This window comes from Neoarius graeffei, chromosome 3 (assembly GCF_027579695.1).
Source record: "Neoarius graeffei isolate fNeoGra1 chromosome 3, fNeoGra1.pri, whole genome shotgun sequence".
Taxonomy (NCBI): domain Eukaryota; kingdom Metazoa; phylum Chordata; class Actinopteri; order Siluriformes; family Ariidae; genus Neoarius; species Neoarius graeffei.
In genome coordinates, this window is record NC_083571.1 from 81,587,315 (window position 1) to 81,606,232 (window position 18,918).

An 18,918-nucleotide genomic window follows, 5' to 3' on the forward strand; every position below is an offset into this window, starting at 1 on the left:
TTTATCCCCCGCTGGCTGAAAGGCCTGAAGGGGAATTATGTTATGGTGATGTCCGTCCTGGGAAGGGTGCTCACCTTCTGAAATCAACTCCCCTCTCAATTTTTGGACTAATTTCACGAAACTTGGCAGGATTCTTTGTTGGTAGTACGCAAATTGTAATTTCATTAAATTCGGTCACATTTTACCAGAGTTACAGCCCTTGATTAAGAAAATTGTACTTCGACAATTTCATGAGTGTTTTCTCCTTCTGAAATCAATTCCACTCTCAATTTTTAGAGGAATTTCACCAAACTTGGCAAAAGGCATTATTGTATGTCTGTAGTACGCATATTGCGATTCTGTTCAATTCAGTCACATTTTACCAGAGTTGTTGCCCTTGATTTAACAACCTTGTACTTTCATATTTTCATGAAGGTGTGCTCGCCTTCTGACATCAACTCCTCTCACAATTTTTGGATGAATTTCTCAAAGCTTGTCAAAAGGCCTTGCTATATGACAGTAATACGTATATTACGATTTAATTTCGTTTGTGAAAATTTTACCAGCGTTTTGACCCTTGATTTAAATAACTTGTACTTTTGACAATTTCATGAGGGCATATGTTCTTCTGAAATCAACTCCCCTCACAATTTGTGGAGGAATTTCACCAAACTTGGCAAAAGGCTTTGTTATATGACAGTTATACGCATATTGAAATTTCGTTTAATTTGGGCAAATATTATGAGAGTTATGCCCTTGATTAGTAACAGAGTTGTACTTTGGTAATTTTATCAAGCTGTGCTTGCTTTCTGAAATCATCTTCCCTCACAATTTTTGTCTCCTGCTGGCCAAAAGGTCCAAAGGGGGATTATGTTGTGGTGATTTCAGTCCGTCCGTCCCGGGAAGGGTACTCGCCTTCTGAAATCAAATCAAGTTTATTTGTATAGCGCTTTTAACAATAAACATTGTCGCAAAGCAGCTTTACAGAATTTGAACGACTTAAAACATGAGCTAATTTTATCCCTAATCTATCCCCAATGAGCAAGCCTGTGGCGACGGTGGCAAGGAAAAACTCCCTCAGACGACATGAGGAAGAAACCTCGAGAGGAACCAGACTCAAAAGGGAACCCATCCTCATTTGGGCAACAACAGACAGCCTGACTATAATATTAACAGTTTTAACAGGTATAACCCTCAACTGTCCTCATGGGGCCGTCCTTCACAGGAGCGGTGTGATAAAACTCCGACCAGACACAGGGCACCAGGATGGATCAAGCAGGTCCGAGGGGCAGAAGAGGCCAGTATCTCAATCCCAGGATCAACATGTAACTCAGAGGGACAGTTTGGGGGGGGGAGAGAAAGAAAACACAGGTTGTTAGGTATGCCCTAAAAATGACAAGTATTAAATCTGTGTGGTAGACTCGCAGAGACGAGAGTCTTTACATCAGGCATAACACACAACAATGGCATGTTAATATGGTAAAAAATATCATGACCTGCTCTGGCTGGATGCTTGATTGGGTGATGGGAGCACACTCCTCAGCAATGATGAGATGCAGATGGGACCCTTAGGGCTGGCCAAGACAATTCAGTTACATTTCACCGGGTCTGGGACATGCGACAGAATGTCTGACGGCCGATTCCCTGCAGGCTACAATAGCCAGTCGAAGGTCTCCACCAAAAGATTTCCTGTTGACTCCATGTAACTCAGAGGGACAGATTTGGGGTGGGGGGGAGGGAAAAAAAAACACAGGTTGTTAGGTATGCCCAATGTCACCTGAATAAGTAGGAGCAGTATACATATCAACTCTTCTCACAATTTTTGGAGGAATTTCACGAAGCTTGGCAGGATTCTTTGTTGTATGTCGGTATGCGTATTGCAATTTCGTTCAGTTCGGTCGCATTTTACCAGTTATGGCCTAGTAGCCAGTGGGGGATATCGTGCTCTCAGAGCACTCTTGTTATTACAGATTTGTTGGGAAAAAAAATTGTCAAGCAGGTGGTTTCAGGCTAATTGTAGTTTTCACATGTCTAAGAGGTAATGAAAGGATATTTGGTAATGAATGTACAGCATCTGAAACTGGTTAAACTTCTACACTGTAATAGTGAAAATTTCTCTGTGGCAAGCCATGTTTCTAATAATCTGTTGTTCAGGACAGATGCACAATCAAGCTTATTTCTAAATCAGTCAGTGAAATGTAAAATGTCCTGTCCACGCCCAGTATGAACATTCATCATGACAGATCTGATTACAAGTGGACAGCTGAAACGCATCACCGTTTACACCTCCTGGCATTTTGAAAGCGTCTCCAGTGAGCACTTGTGATCGGGTTTTGTGCATCACTGCCGCATATTTATTCACACGTCAGTCTCACGTTGCGTTTGTTTTCAGGTCAAATCCTATCTTGTGTACAGGTGGTTTCAAGTTTCATTTGCACGGTCTGCTTGCAAAAGTTTGTTATAAATGAAGGAGGGATGGGATGAGACGACTGGGCTGGCTGTAGAGAGCTCTTCTGTTTAGTATGATTTCTAAACAGCCTTGTAGTAATTCTACATGATTTCTGATGAGAACAATGACCCGGTCAGCCAGTTAGTACTTTTATTGCTGTCTGGGACAGAATCGAGACACTTTCACGGTCTTTGTATCCCAGACCACCTTCGAATGTGCCGAGTGATTGGACGACATTGGAACACGTTGGGCCCCTCTTAGGACTGTCCGCTGACTATGAGATCACTCAGGATGCATGTTGACGTCAGGTGATTATGGGTCCTACATGTAAAGAAACCTCTCCTGAGACGTTTTTAATCCTGCATGACCCTGCTGCTCTTGGTCACAATGTTGCTTCTTTTTCATGGTTTCAGAGTGACTGTGTGTGGGCGTACGGCATAATGAATAGTGATTAACCCATCCACACCCCTAATTATACCTCCACCTCTAGGTGGTACGGGCATTCTGGCATGTGGGTTTTTTTGTTTTGTTTTTGTATTCTTTCCAGGTTGTTTTTCACGATAGTCAATCTCAAGAATGAGTGAGTGTTCATAGCATTGATATAGAATTATCTTTATAACCAGCTGATGAGCTCATTTGATTTTGGGATTGATCCATACAGAGTCAAGGTCACAGCAAAATTAAATAGTTTTTCTTCGACAGCTTCCTCCTGGTTTGAAATACATTTTAAGTTTTTTTTTTTTTTTTTTTTTTAATCCTTAAAGGAGATACGCAGAGCCTTTTTTATTTTTAAATACATTTCTCTCCATCCTTGACTCTTGTATGCTGCATAAATGGGAATAAAATTTTTATATTTTTGAGAGTTAAAATCAACCACAAAGTTGGCATTCGAGCTGCCCCGCTGAGCCAGCCAGCCCTGAGTGCGTGACGTCACAGCAGGAACCGGTTTTAAAGGAACAGTCCACCGTACTTCCATAATGAAATATGCTCTTATCTGAATTGAGACGAGCTGCTCCGTACCTCTCAGAGCTTTGCGCGACCTCCCAGTCAGTCAGACGCAGTCAGACGCGCTGTCACTCCTGTTAGCAATGTAGCTAGGCTCAGTATGGCCAATGGTATTTTTTGGGGCTGTAGTTAGATGCGACCAAACTCTTCCGCGTTTTTCCTGTTTACATAGGTTTATATGACCAGTGATATGAAACAAGTTCAGTTACACAAATTGAAACGTGGTGATTTTCTATGCTATGGAAAGTCCGCACTATAATGACAGGCGTACTAACACCTTCTGCGCGCTTCGACAGCGCATTGATATCTGAGCTCCGTATCAATGCGCTACCGAAGCGCGCAGAAGGTGTTAGTACGCCTGTCATTATAGTGCGGACTTTCCATAGCATAGAAAATCGCTACGTTTCAATTTGTGTAACTGAACTTGTTTCATATCACTGGTCATATAAACCTATGTAAACAGGAAAAACGTGGAAGAGTTTGGTCGCATCTAACTACAGCCCCAAAAAATACCATTGGCCATACTGAGCCTAGCTACATTGCTAACAGGAGTGACAGCGCGTCTGACTGCGTCTGACTGACTGGGAGGTCGCGCAAAGCTCGGAGAGGTACGGAGCAGCTCGTCTCAATTCAGATAAGAGCATATTTCATTATGGAAGTACGGTGGACTGTTCCTTTAAGGCCGAGGCCTTTGACAGCTATAGACCAAAGTCATATAAATAAAAATTTATGGTGAAAGTAAGAAATACAGTTACCGACTCGCTCAACTAAGACTGATTTGACTTCGTTGATTGCGGGTTGACTCTCATTAAAACAGGATAGGTGTTAGAACTTATGCAACATGCATGTACATGCATGCATTTTCACTGATAAAATGTAAAAGGCTAATTAAATAATCAGATGAACTGAGACAATCTTATACCGGTAACTTAAATATGCAATACAAGTTACGTGTATTAATCTAAATGCAGGTAAACAACGCTTTATTATTATTATTATTATTATTATTTATTTATTTTATTTTATTTTTTTAAAAGTCATCCAAATGAGTCGGAGCTTACCCATCTGTGTTCTCACTTCTTGATGGCTGATTGTTTTTGAATCAATCTGACTTTCAGTTGTTCGTTCAGTTCTCCATTCATTCACTTCTTCCACGGAAGGGTGAGATGGCAGCGATATCCGGTTTAGAAATAAGACAGCTCCTCCACTCATTCACTTTTCTTCCTGCTGAGTATTCTGCCATTACCGCTCGGCTCAGGCAGTTACTAAAACCCGGGACGGAACGGGATGTCACCTATTTTAGCAACAACTGCAGGGAGGTCGCTGCCTGAGCGATATGTCCAGTTCCGTCCCGGGTTTTAGCCATAACCCTCGGCTCACTCCAGGAGGACTGGTGCAACTAAACTCCCTTTCCTTTTAAAAATAAATACTTGTAGTATTCTTTTTCTTTAATTGTTGGTACTGCACCCTCTTTCAGTACAGGCTTGTAGCCAACGCTCCTCAACAGATCAGAGGTCTCGTACGAGTCTTCAGTAAAATGAGCAGAGGAGAAGAGAGACCACTTCATAGCCGCCCAGTGTACCTGTGAACTTCTCACAAAATGCGTCCAAATCTTTGCAGTTTGAACATTCTTGGGCCATGAGTGCAATGTAAATCCACCTTCTGTCGTGTTGCTGCACCCGCCAGCAACACATCTACGTGGCATGGCGATAAATTAGCTCAAAATGGAGGATCGGAGTTGCAGTCAGCTCTGTTTTTTTAGTATAGCGGAAGTGGCGATGAGACCGATAGACTTCCTGCTGTGATGTTACGGACGTCAAGGTCATTCACTCAGACCGCTACCTATATAAATCACTTTAATCGTAAAAATGACAGATTTATTGTTAACGCTTAAAACTATTCCTGTGGCATTCTTGAGGTCTTAAGGCATTTATAAACGAAAGTGAGGCCATGGCTCTGCATATATGCTTTAAAGCAAAACTGCACCCTTACCAAATGGTTATCCTAACAGTATATTTCTGTGTAATGGTCATTTGGTAATACGTTTGTGCTGTGCATAAATGCTGGAAGATTTAACACGAGCTGTAGCTGCAATATGGCCAAAAGTATGTGGACACCTGACCATCACACTGTGCTTGTTGAGCATCCCATTCCAAAGTTAGTCTCCCCTTTTTTGCTGTTGTAACCTTCACTTCTCTTCTGCAAAGTCTTTCCACTAGATTTTGGAGCGTGGCTGTGGATATTTGTTCATTGTGGTCTTGTATGGATGTTGGTGAGGAGGTCTGGGGTGCAGTCAGTGTTGCAGTTCATCTTAAAGGTGTGCAGTGGGGTTGAGGTCAGGGTTCTGTGCAGGACATTTAGAGTTCTTCCACTTAAAACTTGGCAAACCACGTCTTCATGGAGCTTGCTTTGTGCACAGGGGCGTTGTCATGCTGGAACAGGTTTGAGCCTCTTGGTTCAAGTGACCTGGAAATACCAACTTTGCAGCATCCAAACAAGGAAATGTGCACGTACGAGTTTGCGGAGGAATCGCAGATGGGTGTGATTGTCAGGTGTCTATAAACATTTGGTTATATAGTGCATGTTCTTGTGCAATACAGTAGGAGCTCCGTTTACATAACTGTTTGCCTCTTGAAGTGGTGGCCAGTTTTTAAAAATGTCATCAGTGGAAAAGGGTATCTCTGGAATGGAAGGTACAGAGGTGTAGTCGAGGTGTCATGCCATCCAGCACCAGCTCTTGTTCATATCCATGTGGGTCAGACCCAACGTTATCCCAGTTGTCCTTCTCTCAACATTACAAGCTTTCTCTTAGAGAGCTTCAAAAACTGATGGATGGAAAATGAGCTTGAGGGAGGGAACAGTCTTTTATCCTCCATTCTCGTATTTCAAATCCACCTTTGTTGGGTGCTGTATCAAGGCAAGAAGCGGATTGATTGATTAATTAGGGGCAGCCATTAACCTAAAGGGTGAGTGCTGTGTGGGAACTGCATGCTAATCAATAAGAAACTGAACCAGGCATGTTCTAATGTGCTATTACTCAAGGGGCTCCAATTTTCTCTTTCTTTGCCAGATTATTATTTATCCATGTTTTTGTTTCCTTCCTAGAAATGGGTTTGGGTTGTTGTCAAGTCATTTGAAACAAACTGTAGGAGCTTGATATTCATTAACGGCTATTTAAGGAATTCTTAACATCATGACTACGATTGTGACTTGCATATAAAGCCGTCTGAAAGCTTTTGATATGCTGCACAGATCTGCCTAATCGCATATTTTCCCCACCGTACTTGTGTTTCAGAAATCAAGAGCAAGCGGATGATCTAAAAGGAACCACAGATTTTCCTCCAGATAAGGTAAGCTGATGATGCGAATGTAAATGATCATGTAACAATGCCAGTCATAGAGTATTCTGATGTTCCTAATTTGGTTTGCATTTGGTAAGAAAATTTCAGCGATGTTTGTTTGTTTCTTACTTTTAAAAGATGTCTGCCTAAATATTTATTGCTGGAAGAACCATTTATAAAGTGCATATAGTTTATTCATTAGAGGACTTGAGGGCGGGCTAATCGGAACACATCTAACCCGATAGAAAATGCTATCTAGACAGTTTGGCACAGAACGCTCATCTAAACCATTTGCCTCAGGACAGACTGAAATGGACAGGGACAGAGGGAGAGAGAGACAGATGGATTGACAGGGAGAGACTGACAGGGACAGACGGAGGGAGAGAGGGACAGGGAGACACGGACAGGGAGGGATGGACAGGGATGGACGGACGGACAGAGATAACCAACCTTGGTGTGGTGAAACCATTCAGGTACACTGGCTTAATCACTGACCCATATCAAGATTTAGCTGCATGAAAGATGGAGGGAACCCTGTAACCACTCAAACGACACTGCACTGTCTACTGATTTGGCAATTTTTTTTTCTTGCTTTTTTTTTTTGTCATTACATAAACCTGAGTAGATATTTGGCTGAAATGATCTTGTGTATAGATCACGACTTTGACTCCTCCTGTGGTATCAATGATGCATGTGTTTACCTGTGATAAGTCTGTTTTTATACCTGCTGTACAGTACTGTGCAAAAGTCTCAGGCACATGTAAATAAATGTTGTAGACCAAAAGTGGCTTAAAAAATAATGAAATGAAATGTCTCAACATTTAAAAAAAAAAAAAATACTATAAACAGCAGTAAGCCATAATAAATGGAACGAAGTCAATATTTGGTGTGAGACGACCCTTTGCTTAAAAAAAAAAAAAAGTCGTCTCCGGTACAGTGAGTGCATTTTTTTTTTTTTTTTTTTTTAAGGAAATGAGCTGTAGGTTTTACTGAGGATCTTACAGACGCAGCCCCAGTTCTTCTGGACACTTATGCCGCTTTTCCACTACCAACGCGGCTGAGTTGGGCTGAGCCGTGCCGTGCTGAGTCGAGCTGAGCGGGGCTGTTGGAGTTGCATTTTGACTACAACCGCGCTGAACCGTGCCGGCTGGAAGTGGGTGGACACATTGGGTGGAGTTAGCGAAAGTGGGTGGACGTCACGTGATGTCGTTAGTCGGCGCAAACGGTGACATCAGTGACCTTTTAAGCGGTAGTCTCACGACCCAGATAGTAAACAATAAACATGGAGGACATGGAGTCGTTAGTGTTGCTGGTCTTGGTGCTGTGGCTTGTTGTCACCGACAACGCCAGTAGATACTGGCAAGAGCGTATAGATGAGGCGAGGCGCATAAGGCTTCAGAAATTCTCGTAATTCTTCTTCTTCCGGGTTTACGGTGTTTACAGATCCCAGCGTGCTCGTGGGGCGTGTGTGGGCATGTGAGGACACTCCTCCTCACCAATCAGTGCACAGGGGAGTGTCTCCTCACGCCCCTAGCCCCACTCGGCTCGGTTTGGCTCGCTTCAGCCCCACTCCAAAACCGTGCGAGTTTTGGGTGCTGAGTAGGGCTGAAGCGAGCTGAGTCGTGCTGCTCTGAGGTAGTCGAAACGCGAGCCGTGTCGGGCTGAAGTGAGCTGAAAAAGGGTAGTGGAAAAGGGCCATTTGACTGTCACACTCGCTTCTTCATTTTGCACCAAAACCCAGCAGCCTCCATTATGCTTTCTTTTTTAATCTGAAACGTGCTCTCTTATGTAATACGCTGCTCAGATGATACAAACTTTTTTTTTTCTGTAACATTTAATTTTGTGCTGAAAAACGAACATTTGGACTCTAAAATGTTTTTGTATTGACTCAATAATGTAGAAGTCATAAAATGGAAATCTATAACAAGGTTTATATGAAGAAAAGAAAAAAAAGTTGCCTAAGACTTTTGCACAGAACTGTATATTAGCAACTCATAAACTACTATGGTTCAAATTCACTTATAGGTTAGCATTTTGATGTTGGGCTTTTCTTCCTTCTCTAAAGCTAATTTTTGCAATCCAAATCAAGCTTTTTGTGACGCCTTAATCATGTCAGTTTAATAAGGAAATGAGCTGTGGGTTTTACTGAGCGTCTTGCAGAAGCAGCCCCAGTTCTTCTGGACACTTTAACTGTCACACTCGCTTCTTCATTTTGCACCAAAACCCAGCAGCCTTCATTATTGTTTTCTTTTTTAATCTGAAACGTGCTCCCTTATGTAATATGTTGCTTATGTAAGATGCAAACTTTTTTTTTTTCTTCCCCCCTCCTCCCCTGTAACATTTAATTTTGTGCTGGAAAATGAATGTCTGAAACTAAAATGTTGTTGTACTGACTCGATAATGTAGAAGTCATAAAATAGAAATCTATAACACAGTTTGTATGAAAGAAAAAATAGGGTGCCTCGGACTTTTACACAGTCGTGTATAGCCCGTATGCAGTCTTGGTTATAAGATTCTATTAAAGTAGATTACTCCACACACAGTGCAGCATGTTCTTCCAAATAAAAGCAGACTTCGCATAAGGTTTAAATTGAATGAACAACATTTTAATGAGCTTCAATACAAAAAAAAAGTCTATAATAAATGTAACCAGGGTGTTATTACTCAACTCGGAGGCATTTAGGAGGACTTGTAATTGAATTAAAATAAAGTTTAAAGAAATGTTAAACGCTTTGCAATATAAAACTGTAGTCTTGGTTTTAAACTCTCAGAAATGCTGTTTCGCTCACAATACACAGCTTTTGTTACTTGTGATCAGTTGTTTTTTGGACACAAGTGATGGCAGTGAAGCTCACCCACATGATCCAGGAGAAGTGCTTTGGAACCCCAGACCATGCTTTCTAAGCCCATGTTTACATTAGACCGTATCAGCGGATCATCAGATTAACGTTTTTAAAACGATTAGTGTGCACACAGCAACACCAATACACGATTTGCGTGCACACAGCAACACCAATACACGGATACGCTCGGCTCCGCAGGCATCCTGTGCTCCAAATCACTCCGCCCTGAACAGCAAGTGCCCTCTGGAGGGTGCGCACTCCGGCCCTGCGCAGCTCACGGAGCACGCGAGTGAAGTGCACAAGCTGTGATTCGGGACTGAGCCGCTGTGTGTGTGATCCCAGCGCATATCACTTACCACTTGCAAGTGGAAGGATGGCAAGCCTAAAGACAATCATAACTACACAATGGGCAGTATTTGCATCAGTATTTTCATACTTTTATACTCTTTAATGAAAGGTGATACAAGGCGGAAGTCCGCGCCGTTTTTCAGCAGTCGCGTCACATGACCAACGCCAGCGAATCAGGAAGGTGGATGTCACAGTGACGTTGTCCAATGACGACGCCAGCTAGAGCTCAGCACAGCGTATCCGCGTATCTCAATGTTTACACAGCACCGGAGCTGACGCGATCTGGATTGAATACGTGGACCCTGGCGGATTCCCGTTTCCAGGCGGTTTAATGTAAACGGACAGTGCATCCGCGAAGAAAACGAGACAGATACGGTCTAATGTAAACTTGGCCTAAATAAACAAATCCAAGTCCCATCAGCCCTATTTCTGTTGAAGCAAGAAAAAGGTAGTAAGAAGGGGGGGGAGGGATAAGAACAAATAAAATGGATGAGATGTCGGTTGTGGAGATGCAGGTGGGGGGCATGCCTGTTCTGCAAAGAGAACTGGAGGTATATTGATGTCTGTACAGTCAAAAGTTTGGAAACGCCCTCTAATTCAGTGGTTTTTCATTATTTTAAAATTTTCTGAACTGTAGATTAATACTAAAGTCATCGACATTATGAAGAAATATATATGGAATTATTTGGTAAACAAAAAAAAGTGTTAATCAAACCAGAATATGTTTCATATTTTAGATTCTTCAAAGTAGGCACCTTTTTGCTTAGATGACAGCTTTGCACATCTTGGCATTTTCTCAGTCAGCTTTACGAGGTAGTCACCTGGAATGGCTTTCAGTTTACAGCTGTGCCTTGCCAAGAGTTAATTTCTTGAATTTCTTGACCTCTTAATGTGTTTGAGACCATCAGTTGTGTTGTGAAGAGGTAGAGTTGGTATACAGTGAATGGCCCTATTTGAGTACTGTTCTAATCCATATTATGCCAAGAACCACTCAGCTAAGTAAAGAAAAACGACAGTCCATCATTACTTTAAGAAATGAAGGTCAGTCAGTCCAAAAAATTTCAAGAACTTTGAAAGCATCCCCAGGTGCAGTCACAAAGACCATCAAACGTTATGATGAAACTGGCTCTCATCAGGACCGCCCCTGGAAAGGAAGACCTAGGGTTACCTCTGTTGCACAGGATAAGTTCATCAGAGTTACCAGCCTCAGAAACCGCAAGTTAATAGCACCCCAGATAAGAGCCCACCTACTGTAAATGCTTCAGAGTTCAAGTAGCACACACATCTCAACATCAACTGTTCAGGGAAGACTGCATGAATCTGGACTTTATGGTTGAATTGCTGCAAAGAAGCCACTTCTAAGGAAGAACAACAAGAGGAAGAGAATAGCTTGGGCCAAGGAACACAAGGAACGAACATTAGACCAGTGGAAATCTGTCCTTTGGTCTGATGAGTCCAAATTTGAGATTTTTGGTTCCAATCGCCATGTCTTTGTAAGACGCGGAAAAAGTGAGCGGATGGTTCCTACATGTGTGGTTCCCACAGTGAAGTATGGAGGAGGAAGTGTGATGGTATGTTTTTGTTTTGTTTTTTTTGCTGGTGACCCTGTTGGCGATTTATTCAAAATCGAAGGCACACTTAACCAGCATGGCTACCACAGCATTCTGCAGCGACATGCCATCCCATGTGGTTTGCACTTAGTGGGCCCATTATTTGTCTTTCAACAGGACAATGACCCAAAACACAGCTCTAGGCTATGTAAGGGCTATTTGACCAAGAAAGAGGGTGATGGAGTGCTTCGTTCGTCAGATGACGTGGCCTCCACAATCAATCACCTGATCTAAACCCAATTGAGATGGTTTGGGATGAGTTGGACCGCAGAGTGAAGGCAAAGCAGCCAACGAGTGCTCAGCACCTCTGGGAACTCCTTCAAGACTGTTGGAAAACCATTTCGAGTGATTTACCTCATGAAGCTGATTTGAGAGGATGTCAAGAGTGTGCAAAGCTGTAATCAAAGCAAAAGGTGCCTACTTTGAAGAATCTAAAACATATTTCGGTTTGATTAACATTTTAAAGTTTAATAAATGATTCCTTACGTGTTGCTGCATAGTCTGGATGACTTCAGTATTAATTTACAATGTAGGAAAAAAATAAAATAAATAAAAACATCGAATTCGAAGGAGTTTCCAAACTTCTGACTGGTACTGTATGTGTCGGACATGCTCAGTCGTTTCTTTAAGAAGCATTATTGTTGTGCTTACATTTTGCCCTCTCCTTTCGACACGTCCTTTGATGAACTGGATTCAGGGATCTGCTGCACATGAGAGGAGAGCAATGTGACATCCTTTCAGATTCTCACCGACTGGTTCTCATAGCACTTGTTCAGGTTATCACTATGTGGGTCGTCGCCAAGAATATCAAGCGTGCTTGAGCGTATCGGAGCACAAGTCATTGTTCTGTACATGGACTGCTCTCCTCTTTGCCGGTTATGTTTTAAGAACCAAAGCTTACTGTTAAAGGAGAACTGAAGTCATTTTTAAACTTGCTTTATTTCTTAACGTGTTATTCAATTACATTTTCAGTTTTAGTCACCTTATATCGTGACTCATATTGGCAACTAACTGCAATTAAGTATTAGTTATCGGCCTATTCGGCTTTTAGCCGTGTTGAATGTAGTTCATTTGGTCCACGGCAGGCGTCATTTATCCGCGCGATCTTCAAGAATTGTGCAAGATTTTAAAAATGGTTTTCCAAACATTTTTTTTTCTCTTTTAAACTTTAAGTACAATTAAACAGCGTGAAATCAAGAGCAAAATACAGATATGAACAAGACATTCCAAGAACAGACTTAAAAAAACAGAATAGGCAAGAGAGTAATTGTGTGAGAGCATATTTCATGTAAGCAAATTTAACGATTTGCAAATGTTGATGGTCTTTAAAGCCTTTGTGTTTTTCGATGAAGAGATTGTCCTCATATATTGTTCAAGTTCTTTAAGTACAAAGAGTTCAGGCTTTCTGTTGATGAATTTGCACTTGTGTATGTGAAACTTTGCTAAAAATAAAAACCCGTTTATAAAAAAAGAATGCAACTTTGATTAAAATTATGAAATCCAAAAATAACATTCTTATAGTAAAGGTGAAAATCAGAAAAGACAGAATCAGCAACATAGCTGTGGAAGTCCATCCAGAATTTATAAGTGAATTCACATGACCAAAATAAGTGAGTAGATGTTTCAGGATGCTTTTGGCAGAAAGAAGAGTTATCAATATCATTCTTAAATCTTGCTAAATCTTGTTTTGCAGGGTAGAATTTGTGCATCAATTTACATGAGATCTCTTTTTGACTTTGTTTGATAGAAAAAAATCTTTGTGGTAACGTCCAAACTTTTTTCCATTCAATATCAGACACAAAATTGGCCCAATAAAATGATGCTGGAGGGACAGAGACTAAAGACCAAATACTTTTTGATCCAATTTATTTTGAAGGTATTATTAAGTGCACCAAAATCAATACAATTCAAGCCACCTTTGTCATAGAAGTTTAAAGTGACCGATTTCCTTTAGTGGGTTTTGTTTTTCCATAAATTATGTAACATTTTATCAGTTGATTTACACGTTGTGTTATCAACATGTAACGACTGAGCAGCATAGGTTAGACGTGAGATTCCCTCTGCATTCGAGAGCAGAACTCTTCCCTTCAGAGACCAGTCTCTCTGCAGCCAGTGGTTAAGGATTTTTTGGGGGGTTTTCAATAATAGGAGTGAAGTTTACAGAACATCTGGATTGCCCATTTTTAGTGACTTGAATACCAAGGTATGTTAGAGTTTCTCACAGGAATTCCATGAATTAAGGGTACCAGCCAGTCTTTAACAGGCAAAAGTTCGCATTTATTAAGATTAAGGGAAAGTCCGAAGGCTTTCGAAAAGGACTGGATACTGTTGATTGCCACTGATACTTGCGAAGCATCCCTGAGAAGGAGAGCAGTGTCATCCGCTAGCTGACTTGTGCATATTTCTCTGTTAGCGACAACCATACCCTTTAATGGACTGAGTTTGACATGTAAACTGAGTTGCACAGAAAGAAGAAATGGGCACACTGATAGGGGGCACCCCTGCCTCACTCCACGTTTCAGAGAAAATCTTGGAGAAGTACTATTAGCAAGTTTTACAGAACTATTACTATTAGAATATAACGTGTGAACTGCATTGCAAAAAGATTGACCAAAGCCAAATTTATTTAAAGCAGTAATAATAGTCATGTTCCAAGGAGTCAAAAGCCTTATAGAAATCCAAAAAAAGAATAAAACTGTCATCCTGCACTAATTCTGGGTAGTCTATTATATCTAAAATTAGTCTTATATTATTTGGAATATGACAGATTCTGCATAAATCCAGACCGACTCCTCAATAACGGCATCTAAAACAGGCTTTACTCTATTTGCAAGAATCAGTGAGTATCTTATCATTGTTCAATAAGGAAATTGGTCACCAATTATCTAAGAGTAAAGGGTCCTTTCTTGGTTTGGGAATCAGGGTGATTAAGCCCTGACATAGACTACGTTCAGACTGCACCCTGAAACGACCCATATCCGATTTTTTTTTTTTTTTTGCCCATATGCGACCTGTATCCGATTTGTTATTGACAATCTGAACGACACAGATCCGATTTTTTTCACATGCGACCCAGGCCGCTTGGATATGTGGTCCTAATTCCGATGCATATCCGTTATTTTCACATGCGACTGCAGTCTGACCGGACAGGTCGCATTCATGCGACCTACACGTCATCAACGAGACAAACGTCACTATTCTGCATTAGCTAATCCCGCCTCTTTGGTGGAAAACAACAACAATGGCGGACAATACCTCCACAATACCAGGTTATTGTGTGAGTTCCGCCGCCGCCACAAAAACCACATCGCCAGGTCTCGCCTCATCTCCATGCTTTACTTGCAAACTTGAAGAGTGCGCTTTTTTTTTTTTTTTTGTTTACGTATTACGTAGATGTGCTTATTACGTGTCAATTTGCGCATGCGGGACACTTTTGGGTCGTTTTCCGTTCATATTGGAGATCGCATACAAGTCTTATATAATTGGTAATGTGAACGGCCTAACAAAAAAATCGGATTTCACAACAAGTCGGATATGGGTCGTTTCAGATTGCAGTCTGAACGTAGTGATAGAGTAGGAGGAAGTGCACCCCTGTCAATGCTTTCCTTAAAACCTTTTAAAAGAAACGGTGCTAAGCTGTCAGAGAATTGTTTATAAAGCTCGGCAGTAAGGCCGTCTGTCCCAGGAGACTTACCGTATTAACTCTTAGATACTTTATAGCATCTGCGACTTCATTCAGAGAAATTGTCCTGTCACAAAATTCACTATCAGCTTCACTCAGCTGAGTAATATTATCTGTGGAATTAAAAAACTCGGAGGCAGCTTGAGGGCAATATTTGGAAGAATAGAGTTTACTATAAAAAATCTGCACAATATTTTGCAATTGTATTCTTATAGTTAGAAATTGACCCATTAATATTTAGTTGTAGAATAGAGTTGGTGTTGGATTGGTGTTTCTCAAGTCTGAAAAAATATGCAGAGTTCTGTTCTCCTTCTTCAAGACGCTTTTTATGAGACCGAACAAGTGCTCCTTCAGCTTTGCGCTTGTAAATCTCATCCAACCTATGCTGCAAGTCAATCAGTTCTGTCTTATCAGATTCATTGAGAGCATCTATTGGTTTGGAAGTAAGAAATGCAATCTTATGTAGGCTATTACTACTTTCTCATCAGCCCTTCTTCTCTTTGCCAAGTCAATGCTGTATTTTCGAAAAAAATTTACCAAGTTCATATTTCAAAAGCTCCCAGTTGTTACCGAACCTATTTTCAGCTAGAGCTTTGTTCCAATGAAGGTTTTCCAAACGAAATGTTGTACAAAAACGAGTTTAAATGATTACTGCCTACTTTTTTCAAACTTTCCTGATTGCTGTCAAAACAAACACAACTTCCGGCTTGATTACGTCATCATTCGAAAGAGGGCGTGCGCGTCTTTTGACAACGTTGGCAGATGTCGGTCACTTTGATTTCCGCTGTACGTTTTACTTCCGTCCTACGAGGTCTCGCACAGGTCTCAACGCATCTCGTTTACGGCCATTGCTTTGATATGTGGACTGATGTATTACAGAGCGTATTTCAAACACTCAACTTGCTAAAGCAGTGACAAAATAGCTGTCAGAAATGCATTCCTATATTTAATAAAATGAGAAATAGAATTTTGATGATAAATTTGCCTTCAGTTCTCCTTTAAACAAACCACGTTGTGTGGTGGAAGACCTGCTTATTGCAAATATTATTCATAAGTTATTTATTGAACACTAGATTTGATAATGCAGTTTATCACTGTTTGATGAATGCAATAAGCCATTCGAGGATGTGCGTTACGGTGATTGATTTATGGGGGGTTTTGCTCCACTTTGCATCGTGCCTGACGACGCCCTTAAGGGATGTGTAAGGAATGTCACATGACTTGTACAGGAAATAATTAACAACGGGGTGGTGTGATTACGGAGATTTGACACGTCACACGTTTTAAAGGTTTATAGTTGAGGCTTGATGTTGCCGAATGTCCGAGAGACACGTTAGTTCCTGCTTTCGCTTGTTACAGCTGTTGTATTCCTTCACCAACCCCTCTCTCTGTGTGTGCACGCGTAAAAAAAAAAAAAAAAACAACCCTCATTTTCATTTCAGTGAGAAAACGGAAAGCGTAAACTCCCTGTCCTGAAGTCGTTCCCGTGTGGGGAAACTTTACAAAGCTCTGACACCTTGAGACTCCTTCCATAAATATGAAAAAGCCTCTCCTAACAAAAATGCCACCACACCAACCATTATCTGGTTTTTGTTTTTTAACAAAACCCTTTTTTAAAAAAATCTGTGTATTATTAGCCTTTGTATGTTCCATGTCTGCTGTACAATTCCCTGTGTAGGAGCTGTTACTATAGAAACAGTTGTTTGTTTCTCAGTCATGTCTCGGCATAGATTTCTAAAGGGGAAACAAATTTTAAATGACCAAACCTCACTGACGTTCTCTGTTCGCAAAACTTGACACAGCACTTTTCAAACGAAACCCGACTTGCACGTTTGTGGCCTTCGGGTTCCTGGTACATTAAGTGCGTATTGTAAGTTTTGTGTCCGACTCAAACGTTGAAGGTTGTTCGCTTTTCTATCAACAGCCTGTCAAGGTCCCGCAGTTATTTTTAGTCTACAATAAGTATTTAAAGGATTTTGGAAATTCCCCCCAAGTGGATGTTTTGTATGGTTAACCTTCATCGGGGGGGGGAAGAGCAAGAAACCTCAAGCTTTAACAAGGTACAGAACGAGACAGCAGCACTGGCCTTAGTAACTGTAACACACTTGTATACGATACATCATGTCGAAGCGCGTACTGGGTGTTGCACTAGTTCGAGTGCATCATGCACAGCTGCATTGCAGGGAGCTTTAAACACCGTATGTTCTTACTCCACACACCTACTTTGTTGGTGTACAGTTAGACTGCAGCTCATCTTTTTTTCAATCAATTATTTGTGAAAATAATTTGTGGCATTTGACTGATTATTTTTGGCGGCACTGGTTAGCGATGCAGTGTTCCCACCTCATAGCCCCATCGTTCTTAGTTCAATCCTGAGCTCAGGTTACTATCTGCGTGGAGTTTCTTGTGTTGTCTCCATATCCTTTAGGTTCTCTGGTTTCCTCCCGCTGTCCAAAAACTTCCACTAGATGGGCTGGATATGATAAATGTTCCCAAGCTGTGAATAAGTGCATGAATTTGTACCCTGCGATGGACTGGACTGGCGTAGCATTTCTCGTTATACAACCCCGATTCCAAAAAAGTTGGGACAAACTACAAATTGTAAATAAAAACGGAATGCAATAATTTACAAATCTCAAAAACTGATCTTGTATTCATAGTAGAACATAGACAACATGTCAAAAGTGAGACATTTTGAAATTTCATGCCAAATATTGTCTCATTTGAAATTTCATGACAGCAACACATCTCAAAGTTGGGACAGGGGCAATAAGAGGCTGGAAAAGTTAAAGGTACAAAAAAGGAACAGCTGAAGGACCAAATTGCAACTCAGTAGGTCAATTGGCAATAGGTCATTAACATGACTGGGTATAAAAAGAGCATCTTGGAGTGGCAGCGGCTCTCAGAAGTAAAGATGGGAAGAGGATCACCAATCCCCCTAATTCTGCGCCGACAAATAGTGGAGCAATATCAGAAAGGAGTTCGACAGTGTAAAATTGCAAAGAGTTTGAACATATCATCATCTACAGTGCATAATATCATCAAAAGATTCAGAGAATCTGGAAGAATCTCTGTGCGTAAGGGTCAAGGCCGGAAAACCATACTGGGTGCCCGTGATCTTCGGGCCCTTAGACGGCACTGCATCACATACAGGCATGCTTCTGTATTGGAAATCACAAAATGGGCTCAGGAATATTTCCAGAGAACATTATCTGTGAACACAATTCACCGTGCCATCCGCCGTTGCCAGCTAAAACTCTATAGTTCAAAGAAGAAGCCGTATCTAAACATGATCCAGAAGCGCAGACGTCTTCTCTGGGCCAAGGCTCATTTAAAATGGACTGTGGCAAAGTGGAAAACTGTTCTGTGGTCAGACGAATCAAAATTTGAAGTTCTTTATGGAAATCAGGGACGCCGTGTCATTCGGACTAAAAAGGAGACGGACGACCCAAGTTGTCATCAGCGCTCAGTTCAGAAGCCTGCATCTCTGATGGTATATGGTTGCATTAGTGCATGTGGCATGGGCAGCTTACACATCTGGAAAGACACCATCAATGCTGAAAGGTATATCCAGGTTCTAGAGCAACATATGCTCCCATCCAGACGACGTCTCTTTCAGGGAAGACCTTGCATTTTCCAACATGACAATGCCAAACCACAT

At 41.3% G+C, this 18,918-nt stretch overlaps 1 protein-coding gene across 1 annotated transcript in view; it reads left to right on the forward strand.

Moving 5' to 3' along the window:
• The window catches only part of fam49a (family with sequence similarity 49 member A), a 92,881-nt gene that overhangs the window by 45,918 nt on the left and 28,045 nt on the right, over positions 1-18,918 (forward strand). The window contains exon 2 of the mRNA XM_060917464.1: positions 6,729-6,783. The gene's annotated coding sequence lies outside the window, so the exon portion shown is untranslated. The remainder of the gene's footprint in view (positions 1-6,728; positions 6,784-18,918) is intronic.